The sequence below is a fragment of the Oncorhynchus keta genome, chromosome 15 (genome assembly GCF_023373465.1).
Source record: "Oncorhynchus keta strain PuntledgeMale-10-30-2019 chromosome 15, Oket_V2, whole genome shotgun sequence".
Taxonomy (NCBI): domain Eukaryota; kingdom Metazoa; phylum Chordata; class Actinopteri; order Salmoniformes; family Salmonidae; genus Oncorhynchus; species Oncorhynchus keta.
In genome coordinates, this window is record NC_068435.1 from 1,607,045 (window position 1) to 1,615,916 (window position 8,872).

Sequence of the window (8,872 nt, forward strand, 5' to 3'; positions counted from 1 at the left end):
GTGGAGCTCAGAGAGAGACATGGTGGAGCTCAGAGAGAGACATGGTGGAGCTCAGAGAGAGACATGGTGGAGCTCAGAGAGAGACATGGTGGAGCTCAGAGAGCTGGAGAGAGACATGGTGGAGCTCAGAGAGCTGGAGAGAGACATGGTGGAGATCAGAGAGCTGGAGAGAGACATGGTGGAGCTCAGAGAGAGACATGGTGGAGCTCAGAGAGAGACATGGTGGAGCTCAGAGAGAGACATGGTGGAGCTCAGAGAGAGACATGGTGGAGCTCAGAGAGAGACATGGTGGAGCTCAGAAAGCTGGAGAGAGACATGGTGGAGCTCAGAGAGCTGGAGAGAGACATGGTGGAGCTCAGAGAGAGACATGGTGGAGCTCAGAGAGAGACATGCTGGAGCTCAGAGAGAGACATGGTGGAGCTCAGAGAGAGACATGATGGAGCTCAGAGAGCTGGAGAGAGACAATGTGGAGATCAGAGAGAGACATGGTGGAGCTTAAAGAGAGACATGGTGGAGCTCAGAGAGAGACATGCTGGAGCTCAGAGAGAGACATGGTGGAGCTCAGAGAGAGACATGGTGGAGCTCAGAGAGCTGGAGAGAGACATGGTGGAGCTCAGAGAGCTGGAGAGAGACATGGTGGAGATCAGAGAGCTAGAGAGAGACATGGTGGAGCTCAGAGAGAGACATGGTGGAGCTCAGAGAGAGATATGGTGGAGCTCAGAAAGAGACATGGTGGAGCTCAGAGAGAGGCATGGTGGAGCTCAGAGAGAGACATGGTGGAGCTCAGAGAGAGACATGGTGGAGCTCAGAGAGAGACATGGTGGAGCTCAGAGAGAGACATGGTGGAGCTCAGAAAGAGACATGGTGGAGCTCAGAGAGAGACATGGTGGAGCTCAGAGAGCTGGAGAGAGACATGGTGGAGACATGGTGGAGATCAGAGACATGGTGGAGCTCAGAGAGAGACATGGTGGAGCTCAGAGAGAGACATGGTGGAGCTCAGAGAGAGACATGGTGGAGCTCAGAGATAGACATGGTGGAGCTCAGAGAGCTGGAGAGAGACATGGTGGAGCTCAGAGAGCTGGAGAGAGACATGGTGGAGATCAGAGAGCTGGAGAGAGACATGGTGGAGCTCAGAGAGAGACATGGTGGAGCTCAGAGAGAGACATGGTGGAGCTCAGAGAGAGACATGGTGGAGCTCAGAGAGAGACATGGTGGAGCTCAGAGAGAGACATGGTGGAGCTCAGAAAGAGACATGGTGGAGCTCAGAGAGAGACATGGTGGAGCTCAGAGAGAGACATGGTGAAGCTCAGAGAGAGACATGGTGGAGCTCAGAAAGAGACATGGTGGAGCTCAGAGAGCTGGAGAGAGACATGGTGGAGCTCAGAGAGCTGGAGAGAGACATGGTGGAGCTCAGAGAGCTGGAGAGAGACATGGTGGAGATCAGAGAGCTGGAGAGAGACATGGTGGAGCTCAGAGAGCTGGAGAGAGACATGGTGGAGCTCAGAGAGCTGGAGAGAGACATGGTGGAGCTCAGAGAGCTGGAGAGAGACATGGTGGAGCTCAGAGAGCTGGAGAGAGACATGGTGGAGATCAGAGAGCTGGAGAGAGACATGGTGGAGCTCAGAGAGACATGGTGGAGCTCAGAGAGCTGGAGAGAGACATGGTGGAGCTCAGAGAGAGACATGGTGGAGCTCAGAGAGAGACATGGTGGAGCTCAGAGAGAGACATGGTGGAGCTCAGAAAGAGACATGGTGGAGCTCAGAGCTCAGAGAGAGACATGGTGAAGCTCAGAGAGAGACATGGTGGAGCTCAGAAAGAGACATGGTGGAGCTCAGAGAGCTGGAGAGAGACATGGTGGAGCTCAGAGAGCTGGAGAGAGACATGGTGGAGCTCAGAGAGCTGGAGAGAGACATGGTGGAGCTCAGAGAGCTGGAGAGAGACATGGTGGAGCTCAGAGAGCTGGAGAGAGACATGGTGGAGATCAGAGAGCTGGAGAGAGACATGGTGGAGATCAGAGAGCTGGAGAGAGACATGGTGGAGATCAGAGAGCTGGTCCACACAATCCAGACAGAACAAACTCACAAAACAGACCAGCACAACAACACCGCACCAACAAGACCAGAAGGGTTGAAGGTAGAGATGGACTGCTGTCTGAGAGCTGGCTGCTCTAAGGACTGATGTTAGCAAACTTAAATCAAATCAAATTGTATTTGTCCCATAAGCCAAATACAACAATCTTACAGTGAAATGCTTAACCTGCTCAACTACAGCCCCGTCGATGAGATTTGAATGGGGGCGTGCTCGGTCCTCCTTTTCCTGTAATCCACAATCATCTGCTTTGTCTTGATCACGTTGAGGGAGAGGTTGTTTGTTCTCTGTGCACCACACGGCCAGGTCTCTGACCTCCTCCCTATAGGCTGTCTCATCGTTGGAGGGGACTGAGCACGAACCCCTGAGGGGCCCCTGTGTTGAGGATCAGCGTGGCGGATGTGGTGTTACCTGGGGGGCGGCTCGTCAGGAAGTCCAGGATCCAGTTGCAGAGGGAGGTGTTTAGTCCCAGGGTCCTTAGTTTAGTGATGAGCTTTGAGGGCACTATGGTGTTGAACGCTGAGCTGTAGTCAATTAATAGTATTCTCACATAGGTGTTCATTTTGTCCAGGTGTGAAAGGGCAGTGTGGAGTGCAATAGAGATTACATCATCTGTGGATCTGTTGGGGCGGTTTGCAAATTGGAGTGGGTCTAGTGTTTCTGGGATGCTGGTGTTGATGTGAGCCATGACCAGCCTTTCAAAGCACTTCATGGCTACAGACATGAGTGATAAGTAGTCATTTAGGCAGGTTACCTTAGTGTTCCTGGGAACAGGAACTATGGTGGTCTGCTTGAAACATGTTGGTATTACAGACTCAGACAGGGAGATGTTGAAAATGTCAGTGAAGACACTTGCTAGTTGGTCAGTGCATTCTTTGAGTACACGTCCTGGTAATCCATCTGGCCCTGCAGCCTTGTGAATGTTGACCTGTTTAAAGGTCTTACTCACATCAGCTGCGGATAGCATGATCACACAGTCGTCCGGAACAGCTGATACTCTCATGCATGTTTCAGTGTTATTTGCCTCGAAGCGAGCATTGAAGTTGTTTAGCTCATCTGGTAGGCTTGTATAACTGGGCAGCTCTTGGCTGTGCTTCCCTTTGTAGTCTGTAAAAGTTTGCAAGCCCTGCCACATCCGACGACCATCGGAGCCAGTGTTGTACGATTCGATCTTAGTCTTGTATTGACGCTTTGCCTGTTTTATGGTTCGTCGGAGTGCATAGCGGGATTGAAAGCGGAAGCTCTACCCTTTGAATGTTTCCTGTAATCCATGGCTTCTGGTTGGGGTATGTACGTACAGTCACTGTTGGGACGACATCATTGATGCACTTATTGACGAAGCCAGTGACGGATGTGGTGTACTCCTCAATGCGGAGGAATCCAGTCTGTGATAGCAAAACAGTCCTGTAGTTTAGCATCTGCTTCTTCTGACCACTTTTTTATAGACCGTGTCACTGGTGCTTCCTGCATTAATTTCTGCTTGTCAGCAGGAATCAGGAGGATATGGAGGGCGGGGGTCAGATTTGCCAAATGAAGGGTGAGGGAGAGCTTGGTACACGTCTCTGTGTGTGGAGTAAAGGTGGTCTAGAGTTTTTTTCCCCCTCTGGTTGCAAATTTAACATGCCGGTAGAAATTAGATAAAACTGATTTAAGTTTCCCTCCATTAAAGTCCACAGCCACTAGGAGCGCTGCCTCTGGATGAGCGTTTTCCTGTTTGCTTATGGCAGAATACATCTCATTGAGTGCGGTCTTAGTGCCCGCATCGGTCTGTGGTGGTATGTAGACAGCTACGAAAAATATAGATGAAAACTCTCTAGGTAGATAGTGTGGTCTACAGCTTATCATGAGATACTCTACCTCAGGTGAGCAAAACCTCGAGAGATATCGTGCACCAGTTGTTGTTCCCAAATATGCACAGGCCCCTGCCCTGTGTCTTTACCAGAGGCTGCTGTTCTGTCCTGCTGATAGAGTGTATAACCAGCCAGCTGTATGTTATTAATGTTGTCATTCAGCCACCACTCGGTGAAACATAAGACATTACAGTTTTTTATGTCCCGTTGGTAGGATATATGTGCTTTCAGTTTGTCCAATTTATTTTCCAGCGATTGAACGTTAGCTAGCAAGACGGAAGGCAAAGGCAGATTAGCCATTCGTTGTCTAATCCTTACAAGGCACCCTGATCTCTTTCTGCAAAATCTCAGTTTCTTTCTGCTGCGAATGACGGGGATGAGAGCGTCTGGAGTGTATCCTTCCTGTCCAACTAATTAAAGAAAATTCTTTGTCGAATTCGAGGTGAGTAATCGCTGTTCTGATGTCCAGAAGCACTTTTCGGTCATAAGAGACAGTAGCAGCAATACTATGTAAAAAACAATTTACAAACAACATGAAAAAACAAACGAAATAGTGTGCTTGGTTAAGAGCGAATAAGACGGCAGCCCTCCCCCCAGGCGCCAAGAACGAATGCTCATACATTAGACTAAATAATCTGTCCACTCATCCATTTTTTACTAATTTTTTACAGCAGTCATCCTCTCCAGCTCCATCATCCAATCAAATGAATGATGGTACTGAAGGACGAGGTGACAAAGCTGACAGAGAGAAGAGAAGCCAGCAGAACAGCCCACCACATCAGGCCCGGACCATAACCTCAACACCACAATGGGACAGACAACACAGGACCCACCAACCCAGCAGACCCCACCCCCTCCTAACAGACCCCCTGTCAGCTCCCCCGATAGCCCTGCTGACAACCACCCCACATCCAGTGAGGTCACACAAAAGCCAGAGATTGTGCTCCTCATTGACTCAAATGGTAAAGACATTTCACGAGGATAAACTTTTTCCCAAACAAAAGTGGCTAAACTATATTGATCAACAATATACAACAATCACTTCCTTGAGGTGTGACGACCCTCCTACTCTGTCTGCCGAATTCTTTCTCTTTGCTCTTGTTTTCCTTAATAGGATGTCGGTGGGCGGAGCCGGGAGGGTCGTCAGTGAAATGGGACACACCTTGGCTCGGGTGTGTCCCAGCATAAATGCACCTCTTCCCCATTCATTGGGGAGACTCTCCATGCAGACAGACAGATTTTGGTTGTGGCATTTTTGTGGCAACAGAGCAACGGACACCCTCCCAGACCAGCGAGACACCCTCCCAGACCAGCGAGACACCCTCCCAGGAAGGACCTGCACCGATAGAACCCACGCCAAGAGGACCTATACCCAGACCACAGCATCACCAGCCACACCCCAACCAGCTAAAACCACCCCGAGCAAACCCTGGCCACACCCTATATAGGCCCCCCCATATCATACCTATGACCACCCCATGCCCCCCGCCCCTGCGGCAAGGACATCAACATGACAGCAGGACATATGCCCAGGCTGTGAGAATAGCAATAGGCCCAACCCCCACTATTACACCCCCCCCAAGCCCCATCCTGCAACAGGCCCAACCCTCACTATTACACCCCCTCAACCCCCACTATTACACCCCTCCCAAGCCCCATCCTGGGTGGTATAGAGGAGATGGACCCACTGGTTGCCCTCTAGGTTACAGAGAGCTGGTAGTCCCATCCACCACACTACCAGGTGGGTGGTATAGAGGAGATGGACCCACTGGTTGTCCTCTAGGTTACAGAGAGCTGGTAGTCCCATCCACCACACTACCAGGTGGGTGGTATAGAGGAGATGGACCCACTGGTTGTCCTCTAGGTTACAGAGAGCTGGTAGTCCCATCCACCACACTACCAGGTGGGTGGGATAGAGGAGATGGACCCACTGGTTGCCCTCTAGGTTACAGAGAGCTGGTAGTCCCATCTACCACACTACCAGGTGGGTGGTATAGAGGAGATGGACCCACTGGTTGCCCTCTAGGTTACAGAGAGCTGGTAGTCCCATCCACCACACTACCAGGTATGGTGGTATAGAGGAGATGGACCCACTGGTTGCCCTCTAGGTTACAGAGAGCTAGTAGTCCCATCCACCACACTACCAGGTGGGTGGTATAGAGGAGATGGACCCACTGGTTGTCCTCTAGGTTACAGAGAGCTGGTAGTCCCATCCACCACACTACCAGGTGGGTGGTATAGAGGAGATGGACCCACTGGTTGCCCTCTAGGTTACAGAGTGCTGGTAGTCCCATCCACCACACTACCAGGTGTGTGGTATAGAGGAGATGGACCCACTGGTAGCCCTCTAGGTTACAGAGAGCTGGTAGTCCCATCCACCACACTACCAGGTGGGTGGTATAGAGGAGATGGACCCACTGGTTGCCCTCTAGGTTACAGAGTGCTGGTAGTCCCATCCACCACACTACCAGGTGGGTGGTACAGAGGAGATGGACCCACTGGTTGCCCTCTAGGTTACAGAGAGCTGGTAGTCCCATCCACCACACTACCAGGTGGGTGGTATAGAGGAGACGGACCCACTGGTTGCCCTCTAGGTTACAGAGAGCTGGTAGTCCCATCCACCACACTACCAGGTGGGTGGTATAGAGGAGACGGACCCACTGGTTGCCCTCTAGGTTACAGAGAGCTGGTAGTCCCATCCACCAAACTACCAGGTGTGAAACAGGGAAGGGACTCAGGGGGTATGCTAATTTGGTGCTCTGTTACATCCTGGGTATGTACATAGTCAATGGTAGGCTTCGAGGGGACTCCTATGGTAGGTACACCTATAGCTCTGTTACATCCTGGGTATGTACATAGTCAATGGTAGGCTTCGAGGGGACTCCTACGGTAGGTTCACCTATAGCTCTGTTACATCCTGGGTATTTACATAGTCAATGGTAGGCTTCGAGGGGACTCCTATGGTAGGTACACCTATAGCTCTGTTACATCCTGGGTATGTACATAGTCAATGGTAGGCTTGGAGGGGACTCCTACGGTAGGTTCACCTATAGCTCAAATACATCCTGGGTATTTACATAGTCAATGGTAGGCTTCGAGGGGACTCCTATGGTAGGTACACCTATAGCTCTGTTACATCCTGGGTATGTACATAGTCAATAGGCTTCGAGGGGACTCCTACGGTAGGTACACCTACAGCTCTGTTACATCCTGGGTATGTACATAGTCAATGGTAGACTTCGAGGGGACTCCTATGGTAGGTTCACCTACAGCTCTGTTACATCCTGGGTATGTACATAGTCAATGGTAAACTTCGAGGGGACTCCTACGGTAGGTTCACCTATAGCTCATCTCTTGGCAGTAGCACTGTACATTTCTATATTACTGCCCTCAACCCAGAGTCTCTCAGAGTGTTCACAGTCAACCCACTGACACCCCGATCAGATCACAGCAAAATCACAGTCTACCTGAACAGAGCAATACTCAATCATGAGGCATCAAAGCCAAAGGAACTGAATAATATTAAGAAATACTATAGATGGAAGGAAAGTAGTGTGGAAATCTACCAAAAAACAATTAGGCAACAACAAATTCAATCCCTTCTAGACAGTTTCCTGGACAAATCATTCCACAGTAATAGTGAAGGTGTAAACTTGCAGTAGAAAACCTAAACAGTATTTTTGACTTCTCAGCTTCCCTTCCCTTCCCTTCCCTTCCCTTCCCTTCCCTGCCTGTCGAATCAAAAGAAATTCAAGCAGACAACCTACGAAAATGAACAACAATGACAAACAGTTTGATGAAGAACACAAACTGAGAAATTGAGAAACCTGTACAACCAAAAACATAGAGACCCAGAAAACTTGAGCCGACTCCTTCACTATGGTGAATCACTAAAACAATACAGAAATACACTACGGAAAAAGAAGGAACAGCATGTCAGAAATCAGCTCCATGTAATTGAGGAAGAAACCACTTCTGGGAAAATTGGAAAACTAAACCAACAACAACACAAAGAGTTATCTATCCAAAATGGAGATGTGTGGATAAACCACTTCTCTGATCTGTTTGGCCCTATAACAGAGAACAAACAGCAAAAACATCTACATGATCAAATACAAATCTTAGAATCAACTGTTAAAGACACTAGAACCCACTGGATTCTCCAATTACATTGAATGAGTTACAGGACAATATACAAACCCTCCAACCCAAAAAGTATTGTGGTGTTGATGGTATCCTAAATGAAATGATAAAATATACAGACCACAAATTCCAATTGGCTATACTAAAACTCTTTAACATCATCCTTAGCTCTGGCATCTTCCCCAATATTTGGAACCAATTGGATCACCCCAATCCACAACGTGGAGAAAAACCCGGCCTCACCCTACTAGAATCTGAAGTCAAATGTCTACTGTTTGCTGATGATCTGTCCCCAAACAAGGAGGGCCTACAGCAGCACCTAGATCTTCTGCACAGATTCTATGACCTGGGCCCTGACAGACCTGGGCCCTGACAGACCTGGGCCCTGACAGACCTGGGCCCTGACAGACCTGGGCTCTGACAGACCTGGGCCCTGCCAGACCTGGGCCCTGACAGACCTGGGCCCTGACAGACCTGGGCCCTGACAGATCTGGGCCCTGACAGACCTGGGCCCTGACAGACCTGGGCCCTGACAGACCTGGGCCCTGCCAGACCTGGGCCCTGACAGACCTGGGCCCTGCCAGACCTGGGCCCTGCCAGACCTGGGCCCTGACAGACCTGGGCCCTGACAGACCTGGGCCCTGACAGACCTGGGCTCTGACAGACCTGGGCCCTGACAGACCTGGGCCCTGACAGACCTGGGCCCTGACAGACCTGGGCCCTGACAGACCTGGGCCCTGCCAGACCTGGGCCCTGACAGACCTGGGCCCTGACAGACCTGGGCCCTGACA